This window comes from Vicugna pacos, unplaced genomic scaffold (assembly GCF_048564905.1).
Source record: "Vicugna pacos unplaced genomic scaffold, VicPac4 scaffold_200, whole genome shotgun sequence".
Taxonomy (NCBI): Eukaryota; Metazoa; Chordata; class Mammalia; order Artiodactyla; family Camelidae; genus Vicugna; species Vicugna pacos.
The window spans coordinates 105,632-125,162 of NW_027328879.1; the positions used below are offsets into that span (position 1 = coordinate 105,632).

The window sequence follows — 19,531 nt, forward strand, 5'->3', positions numbered from 1 at the left end:
GTGGTTGGAATCACTATGCTGTACATCTGAAATTAATCAACATAGTACGTCTACTGTACTTCAAATAAAAATAAAACATCTCATGCAAAATTTAGCCCTTTTTCCTCTGATAGAAGCTTCCTTTATTATTGATTTATTTTACTCTTTATCTTTTATGATTACTGTCTCAATTTATTTCTTTTATCCTTCTGAATATGTTACCAGATGGATATAACTATATTTATTCCCCCTGATTTCCTATTTTTCTCTCTTTAATCCATATATTATAGTAGAATTTAAAAACATACCCAAAGAAACAGTTGCAAATTTCTCGTGGTCTCTGCTTAGCATTTTGTTCAATGTTTTGCATATTTTTGCCATTTTATTTTTCTTAGAAGAGCTCTTTTCTGCACCCCGTGTAAGGTGTATCAGTTTGGTTTTTTTTCATCTTATTCAGGTTTTGCTTGTCTGGTAAAGTCTTTATTTTCACCTTATATCTAAGTGATAACTGTGCTAGTTTGAGTATTCTTGTGTGAGAGATTTCTTATTTCAGTAGTTTGAAAATGCCATTAAATTTACCCTTGGCCTATGTTTTCTGCTGAGAATTCTGCTGAAAGCCTAATGGGTGATCCTTTGTAGATTATCATAACATATTTTGGCTGCCTTTAAAATTTTACTCTGTCAATGATAAGCCAATTTGCATATGACGTATCTTGAAGGAGGTCTCTTTGCCTTAAAGTTATTGGTGTTTTTGTTGGCTCAAGGACTCATATATCAGTTCCTTACACAAGTTCGGGAAGTTATCAACTATTACTTCTTTAAATAAACCAGCAGCTACCTTCTAACTTTCTTCTCCCTCCAGGATTTCACTCTAAAGTGCACTTCCTGAAAAAGTCTGATGGCTATTGTTGAATTTCCTCACTTTTTAATATCCTGTATCTCTGCCCCCTTCTATTGTTTCTAGTTTTTTATTGGTGAGTTTTCTAAACTCTCTTCCACAAAGGCAGTCTGCTTCCAATGCTTTCTTTTGCATTCTTCATCTCATTTACTAGTTCATCTGGTCTAGTTCATCTGGTCCTCCAATAATGTTTGGTTATTTTATAGTTTCAGTCTCTTTGGTAATGTATTCCTTATCAGCATTTAATTTATTACTAAGCTCACTAAAGTGCTATCTGATTTTTGTTTTTTGTATTGAGTTTCTGTATGACAACTATTTGGGTACTGTATTAGTTATATGGCAATATACCGTGACTTGAAGTTTGTTTGCTGCAGGGTTGACATTGTGTGTGTGTAAGCATGTGCGTGTTTGTGTGTGTCTGTGTCTGTTTCGGTGTCTGTTCCTGTGTAACTTTGTGTGTGTGTGCCCTATAATTTTATTGTGATTGGTCATGGTCTTGGTAAATTATTGCTCTGATGACACTAAATAACAGATTGGGAGTTGGAGACCTTGCTTTTTTTTCTGATAGTTTGCAAAATTGCACAATATTTCATTTTACTTAATTGAGCTACCTCTGATAATATTTCAAAATGGCACTTTCCAGTCGCTACTGTCTGGATAAAAGATGTGCTTTCATTGTCACTTCTTAGACTTCTCTGGTAGATAATGCCACTGTTCTCACTGGTATAGTGAACCCTTCCTTTTATCTGATATCCCTTGAGACACAGTGTACACATTGAGGAAATGTGTAAAGACAGGTGGGTAGTTGGAATCAGGCAAGTGCTTTTTCCATGTCCAGTTTTGCAAGGTAACTTGTCTCCACCATTGTGAATGGGGAGTAGGGACAGTGTCATGAATGTTTGAGTGTCTGAAGGATGGAATTTCTGTCTCCATTGTGGCTCCCTCCTAGTTACTTGTGACCATGAATATTGGTGCAGTTGGAGGCTGAAGCTGTGTCAACCACTGAGACCCTGTTTCTATTGGGTTCTCTGAGCCTTTGGGCTCAGGTGCCCTAGTCAGTGGGGCTTGGTTGCAGGCACCAAATCTGCTCTTCCCTCAGTTGAGCCTCCTTTATTTGTTTCAGTGCACCAAACTTCAGCTGTACATATCTGTTCTGGAGTATTGTTTTGTGTTGTAGTTATTTTTGTTGAGATGTGAACGTTTTACTGACTGTAGATTTAAGGGGAGAGACAGAAATAGTTTAAACTTATGTTACTTTTTTAAATATATATACTTTTTCATTTAAAAGCTTAAATTCTAATAAGGACATTATAAGAACAATAAAGAAATTGAACAAATCACCACCCTTAAAGTCATAGTACTACAAACTATTTTGATTTTCCTGGGTTCATTTCTTCAAATTTATTCCCACATAGATGCACATTTTACTATAATATATGCCTATAATCTCTTTAAAATAATTTAAATTATTAAATTATTTCTCTGTGCTGTAAATATAGTCTGGTTGCTTCTCTAATTTATAACTAGTAGCTTGCATATTTCTGTCTTCCTCATCCTTCTTGACTGTCCCCATAGGTAACCACTACTTGGTACACTACACATATATATGTGATTCTGTTCCTGTTTATTTATGATTACTTCTCTTATCTTTAGTTACCTCATGGAAGTGATAATTAAGAGTGTTTATCTCTTTTTGACTTATTTTCATATATACAACACACTCTGGATCCAGTCACATTGTTCCAAATGGAAGAATTTTATTTTTTGTTATGGCAATGACTAAGAATTTATTATGTTATCTATATCTCACATGTACTTCAGCCAACCATCTGTTAATGGGCAGTTGAGTTGTGCATCAATCCTTGGCTATTATAAATGATGATGTTAAGAACATTGGGGGTAATATATCCTTTAAAGTTAATGTTTTCATGTTTTTACAGATTTATATCAAAAGCTGGAATTGCTTCAACATATAATGCTTCTATTTCTAGTTTTCTGTGCACTGTTTACACTTTTATACTAGTGGATGAATCAACTTATATTTCCACCAACAGTGTACCTGGGTTCCCTTTTATCGACATTCTTATTAATGGTTGTCACTTGAAACCTTTTTAATAGCCATTTTGGTTGCTGTGAGATTATAATTCATTCTGGTTTTGATTTATGATTTCCTAAAGAATAGCAAAGTTATGTTTCTATTTATGTGAATGAAAATCATCCACATGTCTATTTTTGAAAACTTTCCATGAAGATCCTTCAAATGTTTTTAAGTTGGGGCCTGTGTTTTAAAATATTGAGTCTAATTTGCTACATATATATTATGGATATTAATAACTTGTTCGTCTTACTGTCCAAAATTTTTCCTTCTATTCTGTGTGTTGTCATAAGTCTTGTAGAAGGTTTTCTTTGCTCTGCAAAAGGCTTTGCACTTCACACTTATAGAAGAAGTAGAATCCCTGTATCATATAGTACATCTAATTTTTCCTCAGTAAAGATAAAAGTATTATTGCTAATTTTACTTTTTTTATTTGGAGAGAGATCAAATATACATATTGCTATCATTTACCTGAAAGACTGTTCTCCTTATGTTCTTGATCAGAAATTGTCTTTTATCAGGTTTTACATTTAGGAAATTAATCCATTTTTATCATATTTTGTGTTCTATAGAAGGAAGTGCTCATACATCTTCCTTTTACATGTACTGTTCTGTTTTCCCAGAACTACTTGTTGAAGAGACTACCTTTTTCCTTTGTATACTCTTTCCTCCTTCATTGTAGACTAATTGAACATATTTGTGTGGGTTTATTTTTGGACTCTTTATTTTGTTGCATTTATCTATGTGTCTCTTTTAGTGATAAATTTTGATGTTTTGATTACAGTATCTTTGTAGTATGTTCTAAAGTCAGTGAGTATAATACCCACAGCTTTGTTCATTTTTCCAAGATAATTTTAGAAAATTTGGCTCTTTCCAATTTTTGTATAAATTTTATTATTTTTCTCCTTATTTTTTGAAGAAACATATGGATTCTGTGATAATAGAAATTTACTAAAAGAAAAAACTAAGAAAAATAGTAAATGTGGAGGATAAATCATACAATATTAAACAAACAGTGGATTGGTATAAATTCAAAGGAAACATATATAAAGAAAAATGACAACAAAAACATAGTCCATGGGGTAGAGCAAAATCAATATTAAAAGGGATGCTTATAGCAAAATAATCCCACTTATACAAATAAGAAATATCTCACTGTTATAACATAATCTTACAAACAAAAGATGTAGCAAAACAATAAACAAACTTGTTAGTAGAAAGAAAGACAGCTGATAGGTGAGAACATATATAAATAAAATAATGATTAAAAATAGAAACATTCGATCACACTAAATAATGGCTTTTGAAAGATAAATAAATCTGATAAACTTTAACCAGACTCATGAGTAAAAAAAGAGTACAGATTAATAAGCTCAGCAATAAGTGAGAAGTTACAGCTTATATCAAAGGAATATGAAGCATCATAAGAAGATACAACAAATTATATGTCATAAAATGGAAACCCTAGAAGAAATGCCCAATTTCTTAGAAAGACATAATCTCCAGGATAGAATGAGAAATAGAAAATATGAACAGAATGTCACTAATGAAATTGAATAAGTAATAAACAAAATCTCCCAAGAAACAAAATTCCAGCCCTAGACAGATTCACAGGTGATTTCTGCAAATCATTTACAGAATAACTATTATCTATACTTCTCAGAGAATTCCAAAAATTTGCAGAAGGAAGGCTTCCTACCCCACCTTTCTGTATCACACTATTACTAAAACTGGAACAAATACCTCAAAAAATTACAGGTTAAATACTACTGATAAGCATAGATGCAAAAATCATCACTAAAATGTTAGCAACGCAAAAAATACATTAAAAGGATTATACATTATGATTAAATCCATTTTATTCCAGGGATGCAAAAGTGATTCATTACCTACAAAGTAATCAATATGATATATCACACTAACAAATTGAAGAATAAAAATTATATAGTCACATCAATAGACTCATAAAATGTTTTGACATTTCAGTAACTATTTATGATTATATTTCTCCTCAAACTGGGCATGAGGAAACATACCTCAACACAGTTAAGGTCATGTATGACAAGAACTCAGCTAACATGACACTCACTGATTAAAAGCTGAAAGCATCTCCTGTAAGAGCAGGAAGAAGACAAGAATGCTCTCTCTAACCAATTTTATTCAGTATAGTATTGGAAATTCTAGCCATAGCTATCCAAAATAAATGTAAATATAATATAGCTAATTAAGAATAAGAGCAAAAGAATCTGTTTGCAGATGACATACTTTTAACAGAAATCCTAATAATGGCACCTAAAAACTACTAGGGCTTATCAATGCATTTGATAAAATTTCAGAATGTAAAATTAACATACAGAAATCTTGCATTTCTGCACAATAACAACAAGCTAACATATAGAGAAACTGAGGGAACTGTCTCATTTACAGTTGCATTACAAAAAAAAACAAGAAATATATCCAACCATGGAGGTAAAAGAACTGTACCCAGAAAACTATGAAATATTTATAAGAGAAATTGAAGATAATGCAAACAGATGAAAGGGTATACTGTGTTCATTGATGAGGAAAAAAATATTATTTAAATGACAGTATTACCCAAGAAAATACACTAATTAAATTCAATGCCTATCAAAATCCAAGGGCATTTTTGGAATGTAAAATAAATAATACTTAAATTTACATGTAAATACAGAAGTGTTGAAATCACTAAAAAAAAAGGAAAAGGAAAGAAATCAAACAAAAAATGCAAACATATTTGTCAAAGAAAAAGGGGATGTATCAATTTCCTGATTTAAAACTATAATACAAAAGTAAAGTAATAAAAATTATATGGTAGTGGCACAGAACAAACAGAATAATGGAACACAAAGAATGACTAAAAATGAAATCAGTTATGGTCATTTAGCGCATTACAAAAAATGAATATACAGCGGGGGAAAGGTAACCAACAGACATATGAAACCCGTCATCACTAACCATCAGAAAAATGCAAGTCCAAAACACAATGAGATTTTATGTCAGTCCTGTCAGAATGACTATTATCAAAGATAACAAATATAAGTGTTGGTGAGGATGTAAGGAAAAGAACCCTGATGCACTGCTTGAGGGAATGTAAATTTGTGCTACCACAGTAGAAAACAGTATGCAGTTTTAACTAAAAATTATAAAGGAATTATAATCCAGTATTTCCATAAATGGATACTTATTCAAAGAATATAAAAACACTAACTAGAAAAGATAAATTTAAACCTATATTTACTGCAGCATTATTTACAATAGACAGGATATAGAAGCAAATTAATAGGTCATCAATAGATGATGGATAAGAAAAATGTGTGTTTATAGTATATATATATCTACCCATTTTTCTTTATATTTTATAGATTTATCTGTATTAATATATATATATGTACACACACACATAAAAATTCAATGTTTATTACTCAGCTATAAAAAGAAAAATTTCTTGTCATTTGCAAAAAATGGGTAGACCAAGATGGTAATATTATAAGTGAAATAATTCAGAAAGAGAATGACAAATGCTGTATGATTTTACTTATATTTGGAATTTAAAAGAATGAACATAGCACAATAGAAAATTAGATATAGATATATAAAGAAACAGGTTGTTCACAAGAAGGAGGGAAATGGGGTGAATAAAAAGAAATATTTGTCGAAATTTAAGAGAGAAAATTTTCCAGTTGCAAATTAAATGAGTCAGGGACAAGAAACGTGCTGTATGGGGAAAAGTAAATAACTATGAAATAACTTTAAATGGCAACATATCATATCTAGATATATTCTGGTGATCAGTTTGAAATGTACTAAAAATCGCAAACAGAATGTTGTGTAAGAAAAACTAACACAGTTTATACATTAAAGTACACTTCAAAAACAAACAAACATAATTATAGAAAAAAAGATTTGTAGTTAAGAGAGGCAGGGGTTTGGAAAGAGGAATTTGATAAATGCACTCAAAAGCAACAAACTGCCAGCTGTAAAATAAACGTGTTCTAGGGATGCCCCATAGTAACATGAAAATTACAATTAATACTGATTTATGTTATATATGAACGTACAACCAAAAAAATTTTATTTCTTTAATATTGTATCGAAATGAGATAATGAATTCTCACTAAAGTTGCTTTGATATTTATTACATGATATTTGTAAATCAAATCACTATCCTGTGCACCTAAACTTACACAAAGTTCTACGCCAATTATATTTCAATAGAAGCGGAAGGAAAAATACAAGGTGAATGGTCATTTTTTTCACGTCATTTCTCATGATTGTTTCTGCTGCAAGTAAACTTGAGTGGTGATATGCTTATCCTAGGTAAAGATACTAATAAATAAGTGATTCTAATAAATTATACATAAAGATACTATCATAATTAGTGTTTTACCATGCCTTAAAGTTTCTTCATGTTAACAGCCCACTGCTTCTGTAGGCATTAAAATTTCACTCTGTGTATTCATCTGAGATTAGGAAATGGATACAAATTTAAAACTGGCTGCTCTTGCTGTGAGTGGTAAAGTTCACTGTCTCTGACCAATGGTCTATTCTCCATGACAGCTTCGGGTATAAAGGAACATGCTAGGTTGCTAAAAATCTCAGCATGGCAAAATCTCAGAACTCCTACAATTCTTAACCGTTTTGCAATGTGAATGCAATACTGACCAAGACTTGATTTTGGATAACAATGTGGTGTTTTCTCATGGTTGCATTAGGAGATGTGAGGATAATCCCTGAGATCCACAACAAATATTCTTGCTCAAGTGCTGGGCTAATATCTGTAATGTCTCTGAATTATTAGCACTGAGGACTGCTTTCAAAATGTTGACTACGCTCACTTTATTCCAGGTAGTCCAAGGAAAGAAAGATTATTGCAATTTCTAGGTGAATGGGATTAAGTCAGTGGTTCACTCTCTATAAATAAGTCAATGGGTTTTCAAAGCCAAAATAAGATGTGTCAACAATGAGAATAAAAAAAAAGAAAATTAGACATAAGCATAAATTAAAAAGGAGACACAGGCCTGTGCTGGGCTCTGGGGACTGGAGAATGCATATGCCTCAGTCCAATTCAAGGGTTCAGTGGCTTGCCCTAGCATCAGCTCGGGATTCAATGAAGAGTTAACAATAAGGATAATGGGAGAAATGTAATCTAGCTCTCCCTGATCGGAAGAAAATCTGGTGGCTCAATGAAACTCTTAATTCACAGAGATTCTGCCAGATGCAGAGGAATAATTCACTGATGACTCAACTAAGACAAACTTAGTTAATGCTTAACAATCCATCTTTACACACACACACAGTGGTAGATATATTTGTAGTAGATAGTGGGAAGAATTCAGTGGGCAGGGCTAAGAGAATAGTTTTCAAACACCAGCCAACTTTTGTACTTTTGCCAATAGTCTAGCTTTTCCCAGGTAGAAATCAACAGATGGACAAACAATATTCTTCTTTAAGATTTCTAATATTGAAAGTAAACTGGAGCTTTTTACTTATCAGTATAGAACCTTGTTAGATGATCTTGGTAAGACCCACTGTGTGATAAGAGAGCTGGAAACTAGCTGCTGAACCAGCTCATCTGAACCCCAGTCTGCTAATATAAGCAACAACAGAGCCACCATTAGAGTTGAGCTAACAATCTTAAAAGCTTGATGTTTCTGTTGTAGGAAAAACCACTGCTGTCCAGACAAAGATCTCCTGCTGCAAGTGGGCTCTTTTCTTCTCTTGGTTAAGGTCATATTGGTGGGATGTTGCAAGAGCTTACCCTGGCCCATTTGCCCTTTCTCCAGATTATCAAAAGCTTTCTTCACAAATAGTGACAAATTTTCAGGACTTTATGTTGCCATTCCAGACTTATCAGCTGACACTGGCTGCATGATTATGAGCAGAAGCCTTAGGCTCCCTGACCTTGTCTACAATTTTTCCAGCATTTCAGGGCATTTCACATTCTGATAATGCTTCACGTTTCATTTTAAATTAATTGGAAAATGTCAAAGTCTTCCATAAATAATTAATATTTCATAATATCTGCAGAAATTTGGTATTCTTGCAGTTGGAAAAATTTTCAACTCCAATACCCTCACCTCCTTCTAGTTCACACAAATTTGATTGCAATTTGGTTACTAAATATGACAACCCCCAACCAAGGTTCTAGTCCCTCTTAGATACTACCTGTGTGAAGGTTAGAAAGGGCACAAGTTATGTGGAGTGTATAAACATACATCAAATGTTTGCAATGGCACTGTCTCTTCTGGACAATGCTCTGATTCTAAGAAGTAAATTAATTAGAAAACAGTATAGTTATTAGAATGGGGAAGAGAATCTGCTATTTTGGGGTGGCTGGGTGATGAAGAGATAGGAAAAAATACAGCAAATGTAAAGAGAATGCTTTAGGCGTCTGTAGGAATGAATTAAGGAGAAAATAATAATTTGTCTCCTGTACCTACCTCCACTTCGTGTCTTGAGTGACTAGACCTTGGGCTATGAAGAGAGCTAGTTTGTGGTGAAGAGTAAAGACCATAACGAAATAGTTTGAAAACCATAAGAGATTTGTTGTTTCAGAAATGTAGATTTTGCTTAAAGTCAACATGTATTTTTCATTCACTAAATACTAAAATGCATCCTGTGGCTTTTACTGTGCTTACTGTGCTGGTATCAAAATTAGACAAGGAAAGGGGGATAGACAGAAAACATTTCGAGGAAGTGGATTTACTGCTGAGACCGGGAAAGTGTAAGTACGTAAAAGGAGGACACCCAAAGTCCAAAGATGAGCTGGAGATAAAGTGTTGAGTTTAGAGCTAGCATAGCTTACAAGCATTTGCCTGGATGTTTATCCAGATACACTGAAACATAAAGATATGCCAAGGAAGTCAGATGCCAGATTTATAAAGAAATGAAAAAACTAAGTTGAGTTTGTAGGCTTAGAGTTGGAAAGGCATTAAGTGCCAACCTGAGGATGTAAGCTTGACTTTGGATGGTACATTAAAGCAACATTAATTATTGACTAGAAAATATAGTGAAGACTCTTGAGGGCAGGAAATGAAAGCACCAATTGGAATGCTTTCAGAACAGCACAAAAAATAACAAATATAAAATTACTTCTTAAATTCTACCACATGATGAATATGCCTTCTGAGACTACATCATGTGACCTTTATGATTCCAGGGATGACATAATAGAGAGCATGATACCTGGGCCGGTTCCGTCATTTATCTCCTGTTCCAAACTATCCTAACACTTTTGATACTTTCCAGGATGAACCAGAAACCACTTAGGACTTTTCCTTCTATCCATGTTGTAGTCTTTTCCCAAATTCCTCCATTTTCTCTTCTTCCTTACAAGAAATTATTTAAATTTACTCTCATATTGTTCCATCAAATGATCATATGAATCAAATATCTTTTTTTCTTTAAATGGTAACTTAGTTTCCCATTTTACTCTTTAAACTATTTTAAAAAATAAATTAAAGGTATAAATCTATGTTTATTGTTCAAATGAGAAATTTGCAGATATTTGTCAACATTTGCCAACATCAATTTTAATCTTTGTTTTACTGCATTATCTGGTAGTCCCCTGGTAGATCAGTTGTAATTAGGATGACGTTCATAAACTGAAGATGGCTGATGATTTCACATTGAAAGAGATGTAGCTAATGTATCAGCTATCACTGGCACTGGAAACCATTGGTTGCTCCCTGGTTGAAGTTTAGAAAAACGACCTTCATTGGCAGATATGTTGTGATACCTATTTGGAGAAGTAGAAGGCTGCATCATCAGTCCAAAATAATTGCTCTGTATGGGAGACAAGATGCTGTACTGAGAATTAGAAGTTGTAGTTGTAATGAAGTTCACAACACGGCCATTTGCTTCAGTGTATTTGCTTTGAGAGTGCCCGTGGAGAGTGGTCAACTGATTTAAAACAGCATGTTGATACACTGCACTTTGTTCTGGTGGTGTAACTGACATTGATGATGGAGGATAAAAATCACCTCTGATCGGGATATTTGTATCACCAATTATGTGGCTAGTAGAGGGCTTTATTATTAGAGGCATGTTTAAATCTGCAGAAGGTAAAAATGCACTTTCTCCATGAGTGTCAGCCAAAAATCAGAATTATGATTTTCCACATTACCCCCTTCTTTAAAGTGCTTCTTTTTGAAATCTTCAGCCAATCAAGGTACCAGAGAGTCATTTTTAATCCCACCTCTTCTTTTCATTCTCACTAAAAGCAGGGGACAGCCACGTTTAAAATTTGGATTACGATAGAACTGCAGCTACAACAAAAGTAGAAATATTTTAGTAATATTTTAAACCAAAATACAACACTACAGTAAGCCTAACCTATAAAACCTCAAAGTTCACGTTTACTATGCAAAGAAAATATCATCAAAATATGAACAATGTTGAAGATATTTTGATATTCCTTATTTGGAAAATACACTTTTAAATTTTATAGTCATCAAATTTAAGAAGTTAGCATTTGAAATAAGGGTGAATGCTACTTTTTTAAAGCAGCTTTTAAAGTTTATTTAGATTTCTGGTAAGATTCATAGTTACAAGCAACTATCTCATAATCTTGACTACTTAAGGCACTGCCCTTTTTTTAGAAAAAATAAAGGATTTTAGCCTTAGTAGTTTTATACAATATTCAAAATTTGATGTACATAATAAAATTTTATACATAAGTTACCCAGCGGTAACTAAAATTATTTAATACCTTGCTTAAAACAGAGATTTCTATTTCTTCTGCCAGAAAGTCAGTCAGACAAGCAGAGCTTTAAAAATTCTGCTGCACTTTACTAAACCCATAAAGTTTAAGTTGTCTACCTAAAGTTTTCATACTTCCAGTTTCAAATATTCTGAAAGGGTCCTTTCTTTCTATAACTTCCTTCTTAAAGATATCCTCATCAATCACTATGGAAGCTCCATTATCATCCCACAAGATGGATTTAATTTGGTCACTCCCAGCCAATTTCCAGAGTTTTCTTGGAAATATCAGGGAACGAATATAATTATCTTCATCTGATTCAGAGACACAATGTGTGTAACATGGTCTTTTTATCAAAAATACTTCAGACAAATTCTGAAAAGCATTTTCTTCAATTATAGATCTCAAGTTGAAGTCCCCAGAAAATGTTTGTTCACACAAAAGAGATCTACCGGAGTTTCCTGAACCAGTTGGTCCAACTTTACGAGACACATCTTGAATTTCTGAAGAAACATGTGCCATCTCAAATAACTTTTTCTACAAGTACTTTTCAAATCTGCATGATTTTGAGCACTGCAGCTTCAAATGCTGCTTTGGCAGGCCTGCACAGTTAAACTGCTAGGCCATCACAATGTTTCTCAACCTGAGCAGCTGTGACATCACAAAACAACTGGTCTCCTAGCAACTCAAGTGGAACATTCATCCAGTGTTTATTTCTCATTCATCCAGTTAAAATGAAACATATAGGATACTTATTTTTATAGTGCGATCTGCAAATATTATCCTCACAATATCTTTTAAAATTATTTAATTTTGGGGACTATGAAATAAAACCAATCTCCATCCTTTTGTACACAAATTTATAGCAGATTGGTGAACAGAGTATAAATAATGCACAAAATATATGAAATAATTTTAAAGTTTTGGAATTTAAAGTGAAATTTTTGTAAAACCTGTACAGAAAAGTTATAAATTTTCATCATCTTTTGTAAGTAAAGTGAAACATAATTTTATTTGGAAGTGGAAGTAGGTATTTATCTGTGTGCTTTATGATAAGTAGCTCTATATTCAAAACATGAGAAGACTAAATATCAGTATATTTGTTATGTTTATAAATAAATTGTAAATATTTATGAAACAAAATTAGATTAAAATAATCTATCAAATTTAAGATATCCCAAAGTGGGTAATTGTTGTTTTAAATTGTAAATCAGTGTTATAAGTAAAATAAATATAATTTAATATTCCACTTTAAAATTACAAAAGAGAAAAGCTTATTGCATATTTACAAATTTTTTTTACCATTCTTTCACTCAGAGGGTTATCAGTCCCCAGATGCAATAAAATTTCTTGTCATCTTTATAATCCATACTCTTGTGACTTCTGTTAAGTGTTCCAAAATGATGTTCATAAATACACTTACACACAAGATCCTGTGCTCAATAAGCAGTGCCTCCATTAAGGGGCAAACAAACAATCAAAAAACAAAGCAATAACAGTATATGTGGGTTGGGGTGGAAAAAACATGTAATGCATTTGGGAAGCAATATGTTTCTCAGTCCTGAGACAACTGGTATTGTTAGTATAATATGGCATTTTAAGGCAAGTGTATTTTGCACTAACTGTAAATAGTAGCTATGTTCTTTATCTGTAAACTATAGTAAATCCAGTTCTAGCAAAAATTAAATTATTTATTTAGACATAAATTCCACTAAATATAAGCCAAATTCAAAATGAGTGATGAAATTTTTAAATAAATTAATGTACCCTCAAGCTACAATGTAAATTTTTCCTTCAGTATCTGTAAATTCCATTCTTTATAAGTATAAGCAACCTGAATTCATGGCATACTATACGTATTATAAACTAAAGTTAATTTGAATTTAGTCCTCATTCATAATTATTATTTAACATATGCAAATGAAACTATGGGATACCATCCCTGAAAAAGCAAAGAATTATTAAATGACAATCTCAAAAATTGTAGGAAAATTATTGACAGATCTGACCATAACTTTTTAATAAAAATATTCCTAACAAATTCATTCTAGATAGAATGTAACTAAACATAATAAAAGGTATATATGAAAAACCCATGACTAACATCAAGTTCAATGTTAACATACAGGAAGGTTTTCCTCTGGTCCAGTAATAAGAAATAGTAGTTCAATTTCACAAGTCCTAAATTACACTACTTGAAGTCCTAGCCAGAACAACTAGTCAAGAAAAAATATAAAAGTCATCCAACTTGTAAAAAAGCAGTAAAGTTTTTACAGATGACATAATTATGCAGAGATAGGAAACTCCATAGACTCCTCCAGTGACTGTAATAAATAATGAACAAACTTAGTATACTTAAAGAATACAAAATCAATATACAAATATCCGTTGCATTTTTGTATAGTAACAACACATTATCAGAAAGAGAAATTAGGAAAATAATTCTATGTAAATTTATACCAAAAATAATAATATAAGAATAAATTGGTAAGTGAAATAAAAGATCTAAACATAGATCTATAAACTAAAGGTACAAGAAATATTAGTAAACAAAAGAAATAAAATGTTATTCTTTGTCATGGATTGTATACAATGTGAGGAAATATTCTAATCTATCTTTTCAATGTTCAATCTCCCCAGCACTAATTATTGAGGAGAATGTCTTTTCTTCATTTTATACTCTTGCTTCCTTTTCCATGGATTAATTGATCATAGGTGTGAGGGATTCTATCTGGTTGCTCTATTCTCTTCTATTGATTGGTGTCTGTTTTTGAGCCCATATAATGCCTTAATTACTAAAGCTTTGTTGGACTGTTTAACACCAGAGAAATTTACACCATTAGATTTAATACACTTTTTCAAGATTATATTTGCAACTCATGATCTTTGTGATTACATATAAATTTTGAAATTATTTGTTCTATTTAATGGAAATATTTCATGGCTATTTTGAAATGAATCACACTAAATGTAGATTCCTTTGGGTAGTATGCTTGTTTGAACCACATTGTTTCACATCATTAACATAAGAGATCTTTTCACTTCTTTGGATCAGTTTTAATTTCCATCATGAATGTTTTCTGTTTTTTAATGTGTATGATTTCACCTTATTTGTTAACTTCATTTCTAGGTGTTCTTTACATATATATACAATTATATACATAATATTTGTAAACTCGTTTCCTACACATATACAGCAGGCAAAAGTCAGTGGCAAGACATATTCAAAGTCCTGAATGAAAGAAAATGGTATTCTAAGATAATTTATCAAGCAAGGATATCTTTTAGAATACAAGGAGAGATAAATAAATTCAACACAAGCAAACACTAAAAGAATTTAGCAAGAGAAAAAGAAATAATGAAAATTCTGCTCTAAATAAAAAAGAAGAAGGATGCTATAGAAAAGACAATGGCAATATTATAAAGGCAATAGTTACAATGACTTACAAAAGAATAAATAAAATTACGTAAAACAAGACATCAAAATTTTTAAGGCTCACAGAGTGAAACAGGTCAATACAGTGTGTTTTTTCTTGTTTCTCTTCTCTGTAGAATGGGTTTTAGTTTGTATTGTTATCAGTTATAATAAACAGATATGGTATGGGTCAATATAAATACAAAACAAGTTAACCATAAGTCAAAATCTTACAATGAAGTCACAAAGACAAAAAGAAACCGAGATAATAAAAGAAAATTTATCAAGTCACAAAAAGAAAAAGAAATGAACAAAAATAAATACAAAATCAACTGGAAAATGAAGTTCAAAATGGAAATAAACACCAGTCTTTCAATAACTATAACAAATGTTAATGGACTTAATGCTTCAATCAAAAGATATATATTGTCAGATGGGATAATATAACAAGACCCTAAATTATGAAGCATACAAGAGACCCACTTTAGTAAGAGGAACACACATCAATTGAAAGTCAGAAGATGGAAAAATATATTCCATGCAAATGCACATGACAAGAAAGCAGGACAAGCAGTACTGACTTCACACAAAAGAGACTTTACAACAAAGGCCATAGAGGAAGATAAACAAGGACATGATATAATGATTAAAGGAGCAATAAACAATGAGGGTATTATACAAATTAATATATACTGACTCAATATAGGAGTACCTAAAAAAAAGACAAATGCTAATAGATTAAAACAGAGAAATCCAAGGGAACACAAGCACAGTAGGAGAATATAACTCCCTATTACCATCACTGGATTTGTCTTTCACACAGAAAATTAATAAGGGAACAAAGTTACTAAAAAACACTATAAAATAATTGGAGATGGCTGATATTTTCAAAACAGGACTTCTCCCCAAAACAGAATATATATTCTTTTCCTGTGCACATGGAACACTTTCCAGGAAAGATTATGTACTCAGGCATTGAATAAGCCTCAACAAATTTAAGAAGATAAAATATATTTCAAGCAAATTTTCTGAGTATAATACCATGAAACTAGAAATCAATCACAGAAAAACAGGGAGAAAAAATGACAGCATGTAGATTAAAAAACATGGTAGAAAAACAAGGAGTTGAGGTGATGAGTAAAAGAAGAAATTAAAAAATATCTTAAGAAATATGACAAAACACTACACAAACTCTATGGAATACAGTTAAAGCAGGCTTAAGAGCTAAGTACATAGTGACAAGACCCCCCTCAAAGTAGAAGAACAATTTGAGATAAATAATCTAATGTTCTATGTAAACTAATCAAGAAAAGAAGAGGAAATATAACAAATAGTCAGCAGAAAGAGGGAAAAAATAAAGATGAAAAAATAAACAATTGAAATAAAGATAAAAAATAGAAAAAATCAATCAAACACTTTTTTGAAATAGTAAACAAAATTGGCAAATCTCTGAACAGGCTCACCAACAAGAAAAGAAAGAGAATACAAATAATATAAGAAATGAAAATGGAGAAATTACAAACAGTACAAAAAATTACAATATATCATAAGGGAATACCATGAGCAACTGTATGCAAACAAACTGGATAACCAGGAATAAATGGAGAAGTTTTTGGAAACATTCAGACTACCAAAATTGCACCAAGAAGAAATTAACCATTTGAAGAAACATACCACCAGAAATGGAATAGAATTATGATTAAAATGAAAAATCACTGCAAACAAAATTCAGACCCAAATAGCTTCACTGGGGAATTTGACCAAACATACAAAGAAATATCCACACCAGTCCTCCTCAAACTCTTCCAAAAGACTGATATGGAGAGAGTACTCCCAAACTCACACCATAAGGCCAAAATCAAACTGATACCAAAACCAGACAAAGACACTACCACAAAAAGAAAACTATAGGCCAATATCATTGATAAACATAGATGTAAACGTCCTTAAGAAATTATTAACAAACAGAATCCAACAGCATGTAAATAAAAGCTCATGCACCATGGTCAAGTTAGGTTCATCCCAGGAACACAAGGATGGTTTAACATATGCAAATCAATCAATCAATTGTGATACTCCGTATCAACAAAAGAGAAGACAAAAATGATATGATCATCTCAGTAGATGCAGAAAAAGCATTTGGTAAAATTTAACACATATTTGCAATAAAAGTTCTTATCACAGTGGGCATGTAAGGACCACATCTCAACATAATGAAAGCTATTTATTACAAACAAATAGCCAGCAAAATACTCAATTGTGAAAAACTGGAAATTTTCCCACAAAGACCTGAGACAAGACAAGGATGCCCATTCTCACAATTTCAATTCAATATAGTCTTGGAAGTCCTACCCACAACGATCAGGCAAGAAAAAGACATAAAATGATTCAGACTGGAAAAGAAGAGGTAAAATTGTCACGATATGCAGACATGACCCTATATATAAAAAAGTGTAAAAGTTTCACAAAAAAATTACTTAGGCTAAAAAAGGAACTGGGCAAGGTAGACTGATTAGTGTGCAAAAATCAATTAAGATTCTTTACACTACCATTGAATCAACAGGAAAACAAAGAATAGAGACAACCCCTTTTATAACTGCACCCAAAACTATAAAATGCTTAAACATAACTCTGACCAAGGAGGTGAATGATTTACACATGGAGAAGAAGAAAACATTGATTGAGAAAATCAAGAAAGATTTGAAGAATTGAAAAGATACCCAATGGTCCCATATTGGAAGAAATATTATTGTAAAAATGGCCATACTGCCCAAGGAAATCCACAGACTTAATCGGAGTGCCTATCAAAATATACAAAACATTTCTTTTTTAGGAATGAACAAATGATCATAAGATTTATATAGAATCAAAAAAGATCCATAATTTCCAAAACAATATTGAAGACTAAAAGAGGTTGTAGCAATAAACCGCCTTGTCTCCATACACTATTGCAGAGTTACAATAATCAAAACGACATGATACTGGTACAGAAACAGGCAAATGGACTAATGGAACAGAATAGAGAGCCTGGGAATAAATCTACATGCCTATGTTCAATTAATATTTGACAGAGTAGCTAAGAGTATGAAAGAGAAAAGACCATCTCTTCACCAACTGATGTTGGGAAAACTGGATAGAAGCATGCAAAGCAATGGAGTTAGAACACTACTTCACTCCATACACAAGAATAAACTCAAAATGGCTTGAAGACTAAAATGTAAGCCAAGACACAGTAAATCTCCTAGAAGAAAACAGGCAAAACACTCTGAGATAATTCTCAGCAATGATGTCCTAAAACAGCCTACCCAGGTAATGGATGTAAGAGCAAAATTAATAAATGGGACCTAATTAAACTTAAAACATTTTGCACAGCAAAGGGAACCATAAACATAGCAAAATGACAACCTACAGGATTAAAGAAAATATTTAGAAATGATGCAACTGACAAAGGCTAAATTTCCAAAATATAAAGACATCATACAACCTAATAATAATAAAAAACCCAAGAAACCCTATCTGAAAATGGGCAGAAGCACTAAACAAAGAATTCTCCATTAGAGACATGCATATGCCACATAGAAATATGAAAATAAAATTGCTCAATATCATTAGCAGAGAAGGGCAATTCAAAACTATGATGAAGTATCACCTCACAATAGTCACAATGGCCATCATTCAAAACTCCACAAACAATAAATGCTGGGGAAGCTGTGGAGAAAGGGAACACTTCTACACTATTGGTAGGAATGTAGTTTGGTGCAGTCATTGTGGAAAACAGAATGGGGATTAATCAAAAGAATAAAACTAGACTTAACATATGATCCAGCAATCCCACATTTGGGTATATATCAGAGAGAACCATAATTCAAAATGTCACCTGCTACCCTATGACTTTAGCAGTGCTATATACAAAAGTCACGACATGGAAACACCCTAATTGTCCATCAACAGATGACAGTATACAGAATTTATGCCATATTTACACAATGGATTTATATTCTGCCATAAAAAATGATAAAACAATGACATTTGCAGCAAAATGGATGTCCCCAAAAAGTGACATTCTAAATGAAGTAAGCCAGAAAGAGAAAGAAAAATAATGCATGACATGACATATGTAGAACATTTAAAAAACAATTCGGATAAGAACACTATGATTTCATATACAAAACTGAAACACACTTGCAGATCTACTTAATAATCTTATGGTTACTGCAGACAAGGCATAGGAGAGGATATATTTGGAAGCTGTAGAGTTATAAATGTTATCCACTATATATAAAAATAGATTTTTTCAAAATGCCTTTTGTATGACACTGGGCAGTATGTAAATATCATGAAGTTTACTTTAATTGGCACACAAATATATGCATGAAGCGGGACACTGTGCTATACACCATAGATTGACACATTGTAAATGGC

At 32.2% G+C, this 19,531-nt stretch overlaps 1 pseudogene; it reads right to left on the bottom strand.

The window, feature by feature from the left end:
* Positions 1-10,505: 10,505 nt before the first annotated feature.
* Positions 10,506-12,248, bottom strand: LOC140695375 (heat shock transcription factor, Y-linked-like; annotated as a pseudogene).
* Between the last annotated feature and the right edge of the window lie 7,283 nt (positions 12,249-19,531).